General features: G+C 41.1%; 1 long non-coding RNA gene across 1 annotated transcript; it reads left to right on the forward strand.

Moving 5' to 3' along the window:
* Positions 1-2,889: 2,889 nt before the first annotated feature.
* Positions 2,890-15,486, forward strand: LOC121107184. Its single transcript, XR_005840898.1, has 2 exons — positions 2,890-11,880; positions 12,262-15,486. It is a non-coding gene; the product is annotated as an uncharacterized LOC121107184 (long non-coding RNA).
* The last annotated feature ends 667 nt before the right edge of the window (positions 15,487-16,153 follow it).

Raw genomic sequence — 16,153 nt, forward strand, 5'->3', positions numbered from 1 at the left:
AAGACTCCCTGCCCTGTTGGGAAAGGTGATGCTGTCTGTTAAATTTCACTAGTGCTCTCGAGGTACCTGTTTGTATGCTGGGCCTTTGTGTAGAGGGTTCTTCACATAATTCTGATTGAATTCCTATTTAAATAATCTTAATCTAAATAGATAGCAAGGTGATATATTTTTTTAGCTCAGATGAGAAGAAAGTGATACCCTGGTAGAACCCCACGTGGGGGGATTTATAGTGGCATAAAGGCATCTTGAAATAACTTCTACCTGCAGTTGGTGGCTTTTTTTTTTTTTTTTTTTTTGGTCAAATAGTTATAGGTGAAGCATGCCTGTAAGCAATACAGGAAGCTGGAAGATCAGAGAGGCAAAATGCAGCTCAGCAGGTGACCAACGATGTATGGCCTCTGACCCGGACTCAGAGCAGGCTGAAAGCTGGAGGCGGCTGCCTCTCCCCGCATGCCGCAGCTTCCACTGCTGCAGTGTCACTCCAATCTTGTCACAGTCTGTTGGCCACATGTGCTGGTGGTGGTGGAGCCCGGAGGCTGCTGTGACTGATCTCTATTCTGAAGCTATATCTGGAACAAATTGCAGCACGGAGCAAGTTGCCAAAAATGCAGATCTTAGTGTTGATGCGTGCGGTTCCCTGTGTGATTATGAAGTCAAACAGGGCTGGACGCTTAAACTACTCAGTGAACTGTTGCTCTGGCCAGGATGAATTTTTCTCTTAAACCTTAAAACTAACTTTTTTTGAAGAAAGGAAAGCTTTTTAGTTGAAGTAAATAATATGGAAATCATAAGTCATTCCCAAGTCCAGGCACATCTTGAAGAGGGTGAATCATTGTGTCTGGCTTCTTTAAAAATGATTGTTTTAATGCTCCCACTGCGTATTGACATAATCTTGTGGAAGTTTTCCAGCAGTGTTTCATCTCTTGCATTTACAGATCAATAACACCAAATTAGACATTGTGAAGCTTTTTTTTTTTCCTCCTAGTGGCTTTTGCTGACGGGCTCGAAAGGATTCCAGTCAACTAATCTTACTCAGAAGCTACTGTCTCTAATTGGAAGATGCTGATCAGTTATAATATGCAGATGATAACTGAGTCATGCCAATAGTCAGATCAAGAGGTTTAAACCACAAATAGAAATGTAAAAGATACAAAGAAATTGAAGGATCTGAAGTCTACTACCCAGGGCATGCTAACACAGCTGTTGGAATACACGGGAGGCTATAATAAAATTTGTTTACAGAATGAAAATGTCAGTGAAATCTTGCTGGCTCTTACAGTGATTAATCTGGCAAATAACTCTGACTTCATACTAAGCACATTTTACCTGTGCAATCTATACTATTGCTAGGGTTTGTCCACTTGCTGTAGTCGTGTTCTTATTTTTTTTCTGCAGAAGGTCCTTCTCTATTTCATTTCTACCACTAGTAGGAGGGAGGCATGAAGACACCTTTCTGAGACTTCCCAACCTCAGAGAATGTTCCAGGGTGTCTGGGGTACAGCCATGAGTGAAGGCAATGCATGGGAGGGAGAGTTGCTGGCTTTGATATGGCTTAGACATACAGAAGGAGCACTGAATCTAGAGAGCAGCTCTCTAGTGTCAGTGACAAGGTCTAGCTATGGGTCTTAATCAGCTGTTGTAGGTCACAGATAACTGCTAATGGTCAGTCACATGATGCTCTTTAGCAAAAGAGCAAGAAAGAAGTGCTAGATACTAAAATGAAAGCAAAAATCCTGGAATAAACAAAATCCAAATATAAGCTGGTTAAGCGTAGGAGCAGCTGAGCTGCTGGGCCAGCTGGTAATTAGAGGGGGGAGGCTGGAACAATAAACTGATGTGTCCCATGTACTTGTGGGTCCCTGTGCAAGCAGTAAGGAGCAAGAGGCTAGAACATGAAAAATGCACAGTTTACTCTTAACAATGCTTATTTTCTAACCTGACTAAACATTACAGAAATCAATACATTTAAAAATGAAATATCTATTCTCTGTGCTTTATCTACTGATGTTCTAAGAAAAGAGGTTGTGTAGATCTGGATGACGCTTCTGATTCTTTAATGTCATGCAGAAAAGCCAAGGACCTGATATGGAAACCGTTCTCCTGAAACTGAGGGAATAAATGGCTTTTAAAGTTAATTGCACAGTTGCTTTGGATGTTGTTACTGTCTGTCAACCTTTGGCATCATTGCAATAGAGATGGCTTGCTAGGTGCTATATAAATAGCAAGCAGAAGCCTCATCTTCAGGAGTTATTTCTTGAGAGATCTGCTACTAATTTGCTTGATTCACAAACTGTGTTTTTTCTTGGTTTGTTTTCTTGTACTCTCACTTAATTATTAAAAAAAGAAAAAATCAGCTCCAATTGTAAAGCATCCTTTACTGCATTATCCTGAGTTTGTGCATTTTACCAGTTCTTGTATCTTGTTGAGTTAATGCAATAGGAGTCCCTATGAAATTCTTATATCTTTTGTATATGAGGCAGTTTATAGATGTTCCAGTCATGCCTGCAGTTCTTAGATTCCCTCCTTCACTCCTCGTGCAAGCTACTCTGCTGATAGCTGTGTGTTACAAAGGGGAGAAAAGAAAATGAATTGGGTATGTCATAGAAAAATAGAATTGTAGCATATCATAAGTTGGAAGGGACCTATAAGGAACACTGAGTCCAACTCCTGGCTCAACACAGCACCGCCCAAAATCAAATCGTATCTGAGAGCAGTGTTCAAATGCTCCTTGAACTCTGGCACTTGGGGCCGTGCCCACAGCCCTGGGCAGCCCGTTCCATGCCCACCACCCTCTGGAGCAGACCCTGTCCCCAACCCCCAGCTGCCCCTCCCCTGACACAGCTCCATGCCGTTCCCTCGGGCCCTGTCACTGTCACAGAGAGCAGAGCTCAGCACTGCCCCTCCGCTCCCCTCGTGAGGGGCTACAGCTGCTGTGAGGCCTCCCCTCACCTCCTCTGCTCTGGGCTCAACTAACCCAGGATATGTGTCATATGCTTGCACACTCAGACTAGAGCGTTACACCCCAGGACTGGGGAAGAGAGGAAAAGCAAGAGAAGGACAATGTGCCCTGAGTGCATTACACTTAATTGGCATTCACAAGACATACAGCCATGTCAGTACTTCTGTTTTAAGTTCTTAAAGAAGTGAATATATGCAACAGTTTTGTAACGGAGAAAGTAATTCAGAAGGTTAGTTTCTATGTACATTTAGGACTTAAAAAGTGTAACAAGTGCAAGTAAGAAAATCTTTGAGACTTCAGTGCAAAATATAATACTCTTCAGTAAGAGTACACCTGAAACAGTCTTGACAAGTGAAAATATTACCAAATAGTACCTTAAGTCCTGCTTAAATGACTACAAGAGAAATGTACAGCAGTAGGAAAAACTTTGCTGTGGGCATCTTAGCTCAGCTTATCCAGGTTTGTTCAGCTTAGCCCAGGGATGGCTCAGAGCAGCTCCCTTGCTTCAAGAAAATATCCCAAGCTAAATGTTTGACAGAACAGTTCAGTGGTTCTTGAAATGCTGGAAGAAAAAGATACATCCTTCAAAGCTTCAGTTAGACAATAGGACTTTCCAGAACTTGTGCCTCCATTTCTATTGCTTGAGAGTGGCATTTCCAAATCTTGCTTCCCTGAGGCAGCATCTGAAGAATTTGGGAAGGATTCCAAATGAATCAGAAACTTAAAGTGGACTGGTCTCCAGAAAGAGTTCTCTGTGCAATGCCTCCTGAATAGGAATATGGTTTAGCTACATCAGCATGAGAGCTCTCTGCATGACAGTGTACCACAGTGGGCTGGTGCTCAGAGATGGCACTCATGAAAGCTGGAGCAGATTTGCTGAAAAACTGCTAGTCCCAAAATAGATGATGACTGATGTATTGAAAAGCGCTACATGTGTCTGTAAACAGCAGATGAAGCAGGGCCGTAGATGCTAAAGCAATGGGAGATTTCCTTGAGCAGCCCACTGATTGCATTTCTATGTGTTGACGGTTTGTTGTAGCTATTTCATGCAATGTTGTTCACACCAGTGGGTTGAAAGAGGGAGAGAAGGAATGATAATTCTTGCCAAACTGTTTTGCATTGTGGAGGAACTTCTGTGAGTGTCATATGAAATTAAAGTATCAGAGGACTTGTGGGTGGTGTGATAATTTTGATAGCACTCCACTGAAGGGAGACAAAATGTACTCCTTGGACAGCCACATGCCTTAGTAGCACAGAGACATATTTGTTTCATGTACTTAATATTCAGCATTGTAGATAAGGGGAAGAAAAATATGTACTAAAACACTTCCTCTGAATGTTACTTTCAGCACACACTGCCTTCTATAAGGAAAAAAAGGAAGATGTTAAGACAATAAGATAAATGCTATTCTTAACTGTCTTGGGTCACTGTTAAGCAAATGTCTCGTTCATTGCTTCATTTCCACCAGAGGTCAATGAATTGAATTACAGTACTTTTATAGCTGCATCTGTCTGAGCCCACTTTGGAAATGTTAACTCATTAGCAGGAAAATTGTCTGAAATGTTCCAGTTTGCTTATGTGTGGCTCAGCACAACCAATATGCAGGAAAATCATAATTTTTTCCTCTTAAACTGCAGAAGTAGGACTACTGTGAACTTTCTGCATCTGGATCATACCATGGGATCAGGACCACATAACATGATGGATTGCAGCCTAGTTGCAAAGCAGCCCTGGAGGATGAGTGTTGTCTGTGTGTAGGAGGGTCCACACAGCTTGACTGTCTCACAAGGTTGCTGTTGTTTGTTTTTTTCCAGCTGAGCAATTTACACTATGAACTCTCATAACATTGCAACATGTGCATTTCTCCCATTACTTTCCTCCTCCACCCATGTGAATCAGTGAAGACTTTCATAGAAAGGAAAAGAGAATTTACTTGGCAAGTACTTGGGAGTCTCTTAGAGTGAAGGAGGGATGGAAGTGCATGTTCAAATGAATTATCCTGCTTTTGTCAGCGTGTTGTTGCGTTTGATCCTGAAGCACCAGAGCGAAGCACAGTGCAGATATAAAGTCATACAAACAGGAGTAGTTATTGGCTGAAATGCAAGCCCTCCGCGTTCACAGATTGAGGTTGAAGGTGGTGCAGTTGGAATTTTCAAGGTGTGCTCTCTTCTTCTGGTTCTAGAGGTTACAGCTGATATTCTACATCAAGACGTTCCTCTACATTTAGCATTGGTGCAGCTTCATCTTTAATATTGTGAGCAGTTCTGGGCTGCACAGTATTAAAACAATGTTCAGGTACTTGAATGCATCCAGAGGAAGGCAACCAAACCGAAAATGGACTGGAAGGTATGTCCTGTGCGGAGGGGCTGAGGGCACATGGGCTGTCTAGTCTGGAGGAGTCAGAAAGACAACCTCACTGCTCTCTGCAGCACCCTGAGAAGGGGATGCAGAGAAAGGTGCTGGGCTCTGCTCATGGGAACTGATGGCAGGGTGGGAATGGCACAGAGCTGCACCAGAGGAGGTTCAGATGGGCACTGGGAAACATTTCTTTACTGCGTGGGTGGTCAAACGCTGGAACAAGTTTCCCAGAATTACAGAATCATAGAGATTGGAACAGACCTCTTGAAATGATCTGGTCCAACCCCCTGCTAAAGCAGGTTCCCTACAATAGGTCACACGAGACAACATCCAGGGAGGTTTTTACTATCACTAGAGGAGATTCCACAACATCTCTGGGCAACCTGTTCCAGTAATCTGTCACCCTCAAAGTAAAGAAGCTTTTTGTCATGTTCAGGTAGAATTTCCTGTGTTCCAGTTTGTGCACATTGCCTCTTGTTCCATTACTGGCAGAGCAGATGAGCACGATCACCCCCCTCAACCTGCTGGCCATGCACCCCAGGATACCATTGGCCAACTTACTGTCCACCAGGGCACCCAGATTCTCCTCTGCAGAACTCCTCCCCAGCAAGTCAGCCCCTAACCTGTACTGATGCATGTTGTTATTCCTCCTCAGGTGTAGGACTCTCATTTGCCCCCAAGTTCCTCTCCACCCAACCCTCTGGGCTCTGTGAGTCAGTCAGCTCTCATTCACCTTCCTAGTGATGCATTTGGACAATGCTTTCATTAACAATGCCCTCATTGAACGTTCTTTAACTTTGATGGTTGGACTAGATTATCTTAGAGCTCTTTTGCAACCTTAATGGTTCTGTGGTTTTGTTTAGCACTGAAGAGGTCAGGCAGTTGGACTAGATGATCTTGAAAGAGCCCTCCTAACTACACTATTTCACTGTATTACTGTGTATAAGCCAGACATGCAGACATCTGAGTGTTCTCAGACTTGCTGAAAGCAATTTCCAGCTGCTTCCTACCATTCTTTGGAGGACAAGACATTATACAGAATGTCTGAATGACAACCAACACATGTCAGTTACAGTACTGCATACTTGCTGATCCAGCTGTGGTATATCATTGGCCAGATACGATACTACATCTTCTGAGTGTGCATGGTCACTGTGAAAGTGCTTACAAAAATAAGGGCATCCCTGTGTTCACACACAGACTCTAATCAGATCATACTGGAAAGCAGCTTGTAGAGAAAGACCTGAGAGTCTTGATGGATAACTAAGCACAGAACAGCAGTGCATCCTCATGGTAGAGAAGGCCAACAGCATCCTGAACTCTATCGGGAAGAGTGTGACCGTTTGAGGGAAACGAACCTTCCTACAGAGATGCATCTGGAGCAATAGGCTTAGCTTACTGAAGAACAACTGGTCTTGTTTTGTGAATATATAAAACAGTAGAGGATTTTCTTACAATCTTCACTGTTTTGCAAGCAATACTCTGTGGTAGTTGACATGAGGATGTTCTACTGCAGCCCCTGCTGGGTGTTAGAAGATTATGTTCTTCAATGGCTATCTCCTTGGAGATCTCACGAGAAAGCTGTAGGCAATTATTTGTTGTTACAAGTTAGGCTTCCGTGGATTGCATCAAGTATTCTACTAGCAGCTCTCTTGATATGTATGATGGGTCTGTTTTGCCAGAATGTGCATTTTTTTTCTATGCCAAGAGGTAGTAACATCTGATTCCCTAAACTACGTTATACTCTGGGGAGGAAAACAAATATATGTTTCATTTGGCTTAGGCTCTCGGGACTTGACAGACTTTTTCACAACGTAGTAAACTACGATCCACTATGTTTGCCATGAAGGCTGGTTAGTCTAGGCAAAAAAAAAAAAAAAAAAAGAGAGAGAGAAAAATATGCGAGTAATTCACAGATTTCAGATATTGTCTGGGAAGAACCAGGGTATTCAGCAGAGCCAAGCAGCCCAGCTGCTTCCACTCCTACTCATACTTGGAGATGGACATTGAGGGGATGCTTCAAAAGAGCTCTAGTAAGGCTGCAGTTCAGTCTTCCATGGTGCATTTCAACACAGTGACAGCTTTGACTGAAATTTGGCTGCAGTGTTGTGTAAAGTGAGACCTCAGCAAGGCAATAAAACCTACACAGATGAAACTCTACTATAATGAATATGAATGATAAATGCCTCAACAAATTTCCAACCCTGTTTATCCACCCAGCATCAGAGAAATTGTGTAACTGGCTGAGTGATAATGGTAATTGTTGTACAGTCAGGAATGGCATATATCTGATCAACTTGTGCTTGCTGTTTCTAGAACAATTCTAAAGAGATGCACAATTCTCCCCTTTCCAACTGCAAAACTTAAGATCTCCATCACTTTCAATCTCACGTATGCTTGTAGAAAAAACAAAAACAATGATTCTCTGGAACAAATGTTTCTAATCGTAGAACTCTGCATTTGCACCCATTAACAGCTGGATCTGTATTTTTTCTAAATCTTCTTTTAATTATCTCCCAAACTTTTGCTTCTGTAGTGATATAATTGGCCTTGTGGGCTTGGAAGCCACACAGAAGTGCACGCTACTTGTCGATGGCTGCAGTTGTGCATAAAACTTGATAAGACTGAGGGTTGAGTTTTTATGCTTTGGAAAGACTGGCATCGCCTGGTCATTACAGCCATGTAATCCAGTTGCTTTGTAAGACCGCTCGCTTTACAAGACCTCAAGACTAATCCTCATCAGGCTTTACTTGAATTTGTCTTTGCCAGCATAGAGCTTTAGTTTAGTTTGCAAGATTTTTTTAAACTATAAGGAGGCTATTGCATAATTTGCTCTTGCTTAGTTTTCTACAAGCACGTGGAATTATCATAATTTTATACCGATGATTATAGCAAGTAGTTATTAAAATGAAATACTTGTCTTTAGCATAATGTAGCATGGAGGAGTGTAGTCACTGTGTGACGGGAGATGCCACTAGAAAGAGCACTGGAAGTGGCGTACAGGCATAGAGGCATGGGGAGATAAAAGTGTCAGAGAATGGGTCTGGAGCCCTCAGAGCTATCAGCAACTTAACAATACTTGGTTAAATAACTGAGTAGCTTGACAAAGCCAGTTCTGGTGGTAACAAAGGAAAGGGACAGGTATCCAGTATATTTTAGATCTGCATATACTGGAGTCTGCTGATAATACTGAGTTCAAAATCAACAATGAAAGATTAAGGAGTAACGCTGTGTTAGGAAATGTAGAAAAATTCTTAAATATAGGCTTATACAGAGAGAGAAAAGAATCCACCACCAACATAATGCTCAGCAAAAGGCAAAAAAAAAAAAAAAAAAAAAAAAGCAAACAAATCCAAAACGTCATGAGCATCGTGCTCCTCCTAGCAAAGGAGTCAGGATGCTAGCAAATTTGTTGCAGCCCCCACAGCTTATTCTTCAAGATGACTTACTGTCACACTTAGGAGCTGAAGGAGCAGGATAAGGAATAACATAGCACCAGACAATGCTTTTGTATAGCAATCCTTTACTGTATTACTGAGATGAGCATTGAATTATTTAGATAATTTGTAATCTCAGTGTTAGCATCATTATAACTGAAATCTAATAACAATTTATTGTATTTTAGTTAGGCTGTTAAGATTTTAATTAGTCTAACAATAAGTGCTTAGCTTTCTAAATGAAGCATTTCCCCTTTTGCCCGTAATAAGATTCTGAGTGCAATAGCTTGTCACAAAGGTGCTACGCGAATCGAGGAGCGATGAGCATGTTCACAGAAATACAAAGGACTGTGCTGATGCACGGAAGGAGATCATGGAGAGGAAAAGACAAAGCCAGAATGATCTTCATCTGAGGTGACTAATGATAGAATGCTTGCGCTGTATTACTTATGTTATTTTAGCAGTCTCCTGAGAAATCCAGTGGGAGGTATTCCTGGTGATGTATGAAAGAAGCCAAAAGAAATAACAGCTGTCTAAAAGAATTTTTCTGCATTAGGTAAAGAGGGGATATGATGAGGGGGAAAAAATGTTCAGTTGAGATGGCTTGCATAATTCATTCCAATTTCTGCTGCTAGTTTTGTTCACAGTTGATTTGCTTCATACCATTTGCAGGAGGGGAAACACTAAAGACCTGATTCTTTAATGTTCCCTGTATATTCTTGGTAACTTTTTTCCAGCTGGGTAGTTTCAGCAACATGATGGAGTTGGGAAGTTGCTTTGAAGCTGACATCAAATAGTGCCAGCCACAAACCTAATCAGCACCTTCTGACAGATTCAGTGCCATAGTGTAATAAGACTGTGGGTAATCCATGCAGAATCTGACCTTCTTGATAATTACTGAAATTCCAGGCCATATCTTTCTCATGGAAATATGATCATACAACTTGTAATAGCCACAGTGTTTTAGGACAATTTAAATCATACATACTTGGTCCTGGCACCAGAAATTACTGTGAAACAATTTTTGACAATTCCTGAGCAGCAACGAAAACTTGTTTTCTTATTTGGATGTAATAAAATGCTGTAAGCTTTACACAGAAGCTTCATTTTATACAGGTTTTTTGGCTTTCACTGAGACACTCATCTAAAACTGATGAGTGTGACTTAAGGCCACGGGGAGTGAAAGGTTGCTTGTTTGCCTTGCAAGTATTTGGAAACCAGCCTTTGTTTTCTTAATATCTGATCTTGGATTTGGGGAATGTTGTATCCGTAAGGCATAAATATTTAAGTAAACAAAACAATAGCATGAAAACTCAAAAAATGAACAAGTAAACCCGAAGACAAATGGGAATGTGCTTGCTGATAAGCAAAAAACTCAATCTGGGACTAACTTGCATACACACAGATATTTCCTTGATGCTTACAGTTAAATAAATTTCATATTAGTTCACTAAAATCTTAAATATTTAATTTGAATTAATCTTTTCATGGTAAAGTTAGGGAAGAAAGTTTTTGTTGTTTTGGGTATCTGTGAAAGAAGCTTCAGTTTCTTCCAAAACAAATTTTAGGAAAAGAAAAAAAATCTAAAATGACTTAATTTGTTCAAGTCAATTTTCTGTTCACCCCCAGGAAAATACTGTTCATTTTACCAGTGATGAAAACCACTCTGTAGTTCAATAGTTCTCATGGCTTTTGAGTTTCAGTAAAGGCTAGCAGCACTAGAGGCATAACAGTAAGCCATCATGTAGCTGCCAAGCAGGAAGAGAAATGAGGTTGGAAATAGTACAAAAAAAGCTCCCATGACTCTTTCAGAACACACTGGTGTGGAAGGAACAGGTTTAGACTGTGTTCTTCATGAGCATTGCTTCAGACCTCGCCTTGGTGTTGGCTTTTGGGGGGGCTCATAGTTCAGATATTGTATGATTCTAAGAGGGTGGCTGTCTCTTCTTGACCTGCACAGCTGATGCCTGGGTAATGTCCTTGTTCTGCTTTGGCTGTGATAGGCTTTGGGGGTAGCAAAAAGCCTGACTGCTAACTGGAAAAGCAGTGTACACAGCTTGGGGTGGTCTGGAGGGGCGAACTTGGCTGTCCTGTTGTGGAAGGCAGCTTAGTTTCAGGGGTGTGTGGCAGGGTGAGGTGAGATTAATCCCATGCTGTGCTGTCCAGTATCCCTGAGTTTGTCACATGGTATTATCTTGTCCCAGCAGCCCTTAGCTTAGGGCAAAGACAAAATATGGGAAGAGGGACTGGTGCAAGAGCACCAAGTACTCAGCTGGGTCTGGTGTTTTGGGAAGCTGTTAGGAGTAGTACTGAGGGTCCCTTCTGGTTGTGGTAGCAACCTCTGAGCTTGGGGCCAGGCATGGAGACCCCCTAGGTGCATTGCTGTCCTCTGGTATGAGGGAAACAAGCATCCTCCAGGAGGAGTGTGAAATTCTTTGTGCTGAGCCTGCTAAAGGGAATGGCTTCGACCTAAATGTGATGCCCCAGCAGCATAAGCAAATAGGGCAAAGTAGAGAAATCCAGAGAAGATCCTTGTGCTTTGGGTTATATTCCATGGATTGAGGCTCCGTACTTGGAACGGAAGGGCTGCTAGAATATAGATTCTCTTCTTTGCTTACAAAGCAGGCATTCGCCTAAGGCACAAAGGAATTGATCTGATTTGGCAGCAGTAGATGGTGCTTCTTTGCTCTGCACAGTGGAATCTGTTCAATTTTAGCAGGGCCAGACGGATCCACTTCACCTACAGGTAAAAAAAACAGCACTGATTTGCTTTTACCTTATATTCAGCCCCACGACACAACACGTTTGTTTGTTTGTTATATACTCCCCCTCACCCCATTTCCCCAAAGCAGAGATGGACTTCTGGGCCCAAGCTCTGAGGTGAGCGAGTGCTCTTCTGCTATGAAATGAGAAGCCAACCTCAGCCTGGGGTGAAGTGATCTACAGAGTGGCCTCCTCACGTGTTTTCTTTAATCTATATAAGAATTCTGCCTTCCAGTGATGCATCTTTTTCTCTTTTCAGTGTTGAGAGCTACACTGATTGTGTTATTTGGTGCTACAGGAATGCAAAATATGAGAAAAAGGACTCTAAATGGTTATTAATCTTTTGGCATCCACAGGTGAAGGTAGGTGGTAATTTGATCTCCTCCGCTGCATGAATTATTCACAGATTTGTTAGAATTAATAGGTAGACATTGAACAGTTCTGTATCCAGATGAGATGGATGACTGAAACATTAAAACATCAAACAACAAAAAAAACCCAACACCCCTTATCTGTGCTCCAAAGTGAAAAATCAGTACACATTCTCATAATGATTTTGGAGTTCTTAAAGCTTTGGCTCATTTTAATTTGTCTAGTAAATTTGAGCAAGTGGGAAGGGAGGGGGTGACATGATGAAGGAATGCTTATGAAAAATATACTGAAAAATATAGCAGGAATAAATGTATTTGGTGTTCACTAGTACTTGGAAGCTGCAGTAACTTAAGTATCTGTCCCCTCTGCAGGTAATTTCTTGGAAGAAGTCTACTTTACAAGGAGACAGACCATAGGGTATAATATTGTCTTCAACCTGGGGATACCATTGATTTATCATTTGATTATGTTCTGATGATGTCTTGGAAGATGAGATGAAGAAGGGCTGACCCTTGGCTTTAAGTTGCAGTAGATAACAGTTACTGGGCATATTGTTGAGCGGACACTGAGAGTCTAGCACACTTTATAGTCACCGTGAGGCAATCTTATCTCAGTTCAGTAGCAAACTCTGTAAGAAGCCAAAGGAATCTCTGACTAAGAGATGGGCATATATCAACAGAAATGCCTTCATTCTTTACTGTAATAACTTTGATATTTTAAAATCTCTTGGTCTCTTTCTGAGAAATTATGTTATTTGAGGTGCTTTTTCTGTTCTTTGTCATTCCTTCTCGTTCAGTTTCTGCTCCTCCTGCTATCACTGCAATGTTCTAATGCAATCTGCTTTGCTTGAAGTGCTGAAGCTACTCATCTTTCCCACCTAATCTTCTGAAGATAAAAATACCTCATTAGCAGCAGCTGTGATTCTTTGAGGCCTATGGAAACATTTCAGATGTTCATCATGGATTTCCTTTTAAAATAGGTGCTGAACTGAATATTTATAAATCGGACACACATTTTATAACTCCATCCCAATACCGTTACAACCAATAGGAACAGAGGCGACCCACAGTCCCACAGCTCCTATGACAGTGTCGTTGCTGGGACAATGTTGTACATGTAGTCCATCTTTCTCTGTGCTCACATCCACTACTTGGTCTCCATTAAATGTTCAGCAAGCATCAGTGAATGCCAATGGGTGCCATTTTTTTTCTGAATGGAGAAATTCAATCACACTCTTTTGCTTCATTCATACTTCCATGTCAGACACCATTCTGTCAGACTGCCCCTCTGCTGCCACCTGTCATACAGCAACAATATGTAACAGAATATTGGTGGGAAGGTTCAACCTCAACTGCCATACCACCAACATCCGCCTCCTACATCACTATCTGGGCCAGCATAATAACATAGGAGGCATTACTTTTGGAGTAGCCTTTGTATATTCCTTCATGTTCCCTCATGCCTTTAGTGAATAGGTGGGGACGTGATGCTGCAAGAGGAGACTGGGAACAGGTTTGAGTAAACCTTGCTAATGATAAAGGTAGAAAAGTCCCAGTGAAAATGGCATGCAGTGATGCATCTTTTGGCGTCAAACTTAATAAAAGTTGAAAACAAGCCAGGCAAAATTCTGTCCAGACTATCTGTAATTAATAGATGTTGTTAACTCTGGCTTGCTGCCTTCACTCCTCTCTTAAAATTCGATATGGTATTTCTCTATTATATAGAAAGTATTTTTCTGTTAGAACATGGTTGGTAGATTGTGTTCAATTACAGTAATTTATCCGTAAATTACCCTTCCATATTCTGTTAGTAATATTATGCAGCTCTAAAATGTGAAGGCCTTAATGCATACTGGGAGCCTTAGCAAGTCATGAAAGCCCATAGGAAGTACTCATACTAATAAGCCTACAGCCTGAAATAAGCAGGTGAAAGGCATGAGAGAGAATATGATTTTTCTGTAGAAGACCGTATTTTCCTTAAAATGATGTGACCTGAAAGATATCTTTTAAGTCCTGTTATCAGTTTGCTGTTTGAGCAGAAGAAACTTCTAGTAAGGCTGGAGACGACAGGTTTTACAGGGTTTCTCTCTGAGTAATGACAGACTATAGCTGAAAAGCTTAGAGAATTTCTGAGCTCAGTTTTTCTATTGAGAGAGATAAGAGGAAGGAGGTATTGTTTGTAGTAGTGAGAGAGAGCTCTGCAGCTCAGCCATATGGGCTCTGTGCTTACACATGGTTTGGCTCTGCGGGGGACATCGTTGTCCAACCTGTCAAAGCTGAGGATGCAGCAAAAATTACTGATGTAACCATTTCTTTTGGAACAACAACCAATTTGTACAAAGCCTTAGCCTTTCAATCTGGCTAATGAGAGTTCATTGGCAGACAAAAACAACGCTGAAATTTTAGGTATTTTTTGTCTCTGAAGGATTTGAGTTTTCTTTACATCACCTTGATTATAAAAGTTAGGCTTTTAAAATTGTTTTAGTTAAGTGCACTTATTTAGCTGCTTTCTGGCATATGGAATTCACAACTCTACCTGGACAGTGCTTAACACTTTGTATGCCAATGCATGTATCAGCTGATCAACTTGAAATCACCTGCTATAAAGAAAGGTCAGTAACAAAGATGACACTTAAAGACTAGGCTAATAGCCTCTCTTTTTAAATGTGCTTTCACCTTTAACAGGTAGTATTTGTCTAATTTGCAAGCCCCAGTATGCTGCTGAAACAGCACTTGGGAACAGTGTGGACAAACAGGGTCTGTACTTGAGACAAACTGCAGCTAGACTGAGTTGTTCAAAGTATCTTCATCGGACACAGATCCTCCACAGTGACAAAAGCATCTTCTAGACAAATGTCTCCAGCCCTAAGGGGGAAGATTTCCATCCTCTCTGGCAGCTCCACAGCTTTGATTGTGGAATGGGAATAAATACTGCCAAAGAGGGACAAAATTTCCAGCTCAGCTTTCTTGTTTCTTAATTTACACGTCTTGCTGCACCTTCAGTAATAACTAATTTCTGAACTGCATTTTTCCAAGTCCTCTATGGAAAAGAAAAAAAAAAAATGTGGTTTTGAATAAATGTCTTGTTATTAGGAATTAACTGTTTGTTGTAAAAAGGAGAGTTCTATCTACTTCTAGTTAAGATCCAACTTGCCGTACAGTTTAGAGGTTGATGAAAATGCTACTTTAAGTCCACCTTGGCAGAAGGAATATTATAATAGTTGTGCTTATTGATCATCAACATTGTTGATGAAGTAAGTATTTGTCATTCATGATTGGGCACACATGTTGAAGCCTTAGCTGAAAGCCTTTTATTCTTTCTTTAAGTATGGGGAAGGGAACAGAAAATGCGAGAGAAAGCAAGTAGATTTATTTTCAGCAAAACCATATGTTTTTTGTTACTTTGAGTTTTTCTGCAAATCATCTAAAATGGTACTAGAAGCTGCCTGTTGTTTTCGAATGTGGTGAGTAAATCTGAAAAAAAAAATAATAATGAAGTTTTGGGTAATGAATGCATACACAGTTGTTGGTGTCGATCATCTTGAGTGAGGTTTCCTTTTTCAAATTCCCAGCAAAAATAAAGAAGTTTGGAACTCAGTGCTGCTTCTCAGGCTTTTCCATTAGCTCTGAATAGGGTACTAATTACATGGATTTGACAGCTCTTAGGCATTCTTCAGTTGTACTTGTTCATACTTCAGGTATTTAATTTAGTTGCAAAATAATTCTACTTGAATTTGTTGTTATAACAACAACATAGTTGTTGTCCTAGGGCATTACTCTGGGGGAAAATGATAGTAAAATAGCTCTTTTCTGAAGATGTTACCATCCAGAGAATATCATAGGAGTGTGGGTGAGGAAGACTAATATCAGAAACCAGGTCATGGCAGATGTCTTGGGGGTTTTCTGTTGGGTTCCGTGTAATGGGATAGCCATTTGGCTGTCAGGCAGAAGAAATCATAAGGAATATGAGCAAGATGAAGGCAGAAGAGAGTGAAATGACAAGTGTTCAGAGGAAGAAGAAAGCTATGTGCTGAGAATGGCATCAATGTTGGCTGATGTGACAACAGAGAAAAAAAAATCTATCCATAGGTAGGCTGCCATTACAGCTGGATGAATAAATTGTCTCTGTGAGAATGTGATGCTCTAGGCAGCAAATTGGGCTTCCTGGCTCCTTCTCTGTTGATGGTCTGATTCTGATTTATCAACCTGATGGAGGGCCCAGAGTGCAGCAGGAGCAAGGTTGCCAGGATGTGAGGGCAACCCT

Source organism: Gallus gallus, chromosome 1 (genome assembly GCF_016699485.2).
Source record: "Gallus gallus isolate bGalGal1 chromosome 1, bGalGal1.mat.broiler.GRCg7b, whole genome shotgun sequence".
In the NCBI taxonomy this organism is placed as follows: Eukaryota; Metazoa; Chordata; class Aves; order Galliformes; family Phasianidae; genus Gallus; species Gallus gallus.